Source organism: Macrotis lagotis, chromosome X (genome assembly GCF_037893015.1).
Source record: "Macrotis lagotis isolate mMagLag1 chromosome X, bilby.v1.9.chrom.fasta, whole genome shotgun sequence".
NCBI lineage: Eukaryota > Metazoa > Chordata > Mammalia > Peramelemorphia > Peramelidae > Macrotis > Macrotis lagotis.
The window spans coordinates 457,597,374-457,599,875 of record NC_133666.1 but is presented as its reverse complement, the minus strand read 5'-3'; the positions used below and the strand labels follow the sequence as shown (position 1 = coordinate 457,599,875).

The following is a 2,502-nucleotide window of genomic DNA, read 5'->3' as shown; positions in this document are numbered from 1 at the left end:
AATTTCAGGGGCCGCTAGGTGGTGCAGTCAAAAGTACATTGGCCTTGGAGTCAGGAGTACCTGGGTTCAAATTCAGCCTCAGACACTTAATATTCACCTAGCTGTGTGGCCTTGGGCAAGCTACTAAACCCCATTGCCTTGCAAGGAAAAAAAAAAAGAAATATTTCAGTACTTTGTGTTCTTTGCAATTTCCTTCAGTGCCCTATATACCTATCCTTGTGTTCTTAGATCAACAGATTACTGATAAAGATGAACATGATTAACAACACTACAAATTCCCTCTTCCTGTGGGAAAGAGGATTTGTTTTCATATATTAACAAAGATACACCAACAAATCTGGCATCAGCAAAGGAACTAATTATAAATGGGCAGTTAACTTAATGGAACTTGGCCTAACAATTAACTAATTTCTTTTTTCTTAATCTTGGAAAACTATCTGTGGTCAACTGAAACTTCAAAGAAGGAAGATTTCCTTTTATTCCCTAAGGCAGAAACAAAAGAGGATAAAGGGAAGACCTTAAAGTCATACAAAAAATGCCCTCCCAATGCTTTGGCTTCTGTGATGTACAAAATAAGCCAATGAAGGAAAAAAAAATCTATTATTAGAACTTTATAAAAACCAAACATATCCAGGACCTTAAAATTATTCAGTTCAAAAAAGAACAGGTAGCCAACTCCATTGGCACTGCAAATGACTAAGTGATAATCTTGTATAGGCCACCTTCCTTTCCCCAGGGAGTTTCCATCTCCTACTTTCCAGACTAACTTCATGAACAAACCAGGATGCTGAACAATTTTTATCATCTTTGTGATACTGTCTAGGGCAGTTTACAGAATGGATGAATTGAGGGTGAGGTAATCTCCTCTGAGCAAGGAAATAAAATCCAAACCTAGCCACCACATATTTTCACAACTAAAGATCTGTTGATACTTGACACTAATTTTCTGAGAAAAAAAATATCAAGTTTAAGTCACATCTCTCAGGTAGACATTACATTTTTACAGGAAGGGAAACAAAGACATCAATATATTGTGCGTTACTGGGTGACATGATCATATTGTCTATAACACAGTGGCTTCCACTACTATTTCTGGATTCTCTATATCCATTTTGCTTTGCACCATTCTCAGTTCCAATTGGGCTGGACTGGGCTTCTTTTCTTTTCCAGATTGTGCTTTGGCACTTTGAATAGTCCTTTGAAGAACAAGGTGCATGGCTGAAACTGTCTTTTCACAAGCCACCTTGAAATTATTTGGGTGTTTGTGTGTCCAAACCAAGAGCATGGCAGCAAATAAGTCTCCTGTTCCCACAAAGACTGAATCCAGTCTGAATTTCCATTTTGATTCTTTTTGTCACTTTTGTGCCATCTGGTTTTTGTTTCCTCTGACTTCCTAGAACAATCAGGTAGTTGTTGCCTGAAGAAGCTGGCAAGTCAGAACTGGTGATAACTACAGTCTCTGGTCCCATAGAATGAAGTATATCCATTACCTCTAATGCCTCTTCTTTTCAAGAAATCTTTATTCCAGTGAGTAACTCAGCCTCAAACTGGTTCGGAGTTATTATATCTGCTAGAGGCACTACTTTTTCTTTGTAAACTGGAAGAAGATCTGCTGGAACATACATAGAACCTTCTCCATTCCACTTGTCACCCATCACCGGATCACATACATATACCAAATTGGAGTTCTGCTGCTTCAGCTCTCGGATTATGTCAACTACCATTGCAAGGAATTTTTCTCTTGTGTAACCTGTGAGAACATAGTCATACTTATTTACATTGTTCAGTTTAAGTCCTTCATACAGCTCATGAAGTTCATTTGAATTTAACACCTGACCATTCCAGTATGGATAACCTGTGTGATTTGAAAACTGGACTGAATCCACTGTGTCAATTTCAAATCCCAAAACTTGCAAGGGGAAGGTCACCGCCCGGTTGCCCACATAGCCCTGGATGACGTGGCTCTGGATGGACAGGACCTTGCACTCCTCCTCCATGCTGGCCGAGGCGGCGGCGAAGCCCAGGCTCCAGAGATGGGCTGAGCGCAGGGGGAGGTGGAGGCTGGCTCCATTTTTCTTAAGTGAATTATCTCTATTCTTCCCAACATAATCTGTTTACTATCCACACTCTCTTGCTTTTATCCTTCTCTTACATTCTACATAGGATCTGAAATGACATGACCCTTTAGGCTTCTGATGCAACCTCTTTTGATGATTATAAAACTTAAGGAAATTGAAGACATTAACTAGATCACTTTATCTCTGTACATAAATTTACTGAACTGGAAGAAAGATCTTAAACAGGAGAGCTCTGATATTTGAATTAAAAACATGCATGATATTGCAAATGGGGCAATGGATTCAATGTCAGAAAAGCCTGGATTCAAATCCAACTTCAGATACTTACAAGTTGTGTGACCTATGGCAAGTCAATAAATTTCTCTGCCTCAAATTCTTCTGATAAAATGAAGCAATTGAATTCAGTCAGAAAAGCCACTTCTAG

At 39.1% G+C, this 2,502-nt stretch overlaps 1 pseudogene; it reads right to left on the bottom strand.

Annotated features, from left to right (window-relative positions):
* Positions 1-828: 828 nt before the first annotated feature.
* On the bottom strand, positions 829-1,997 carry LOC141499814 (pyridoxal kinase pseudogene; annotated as a pseudogene).
* Between the last annotated feature and the right edge of the window lie 505 nt (positions 1,998-2,502).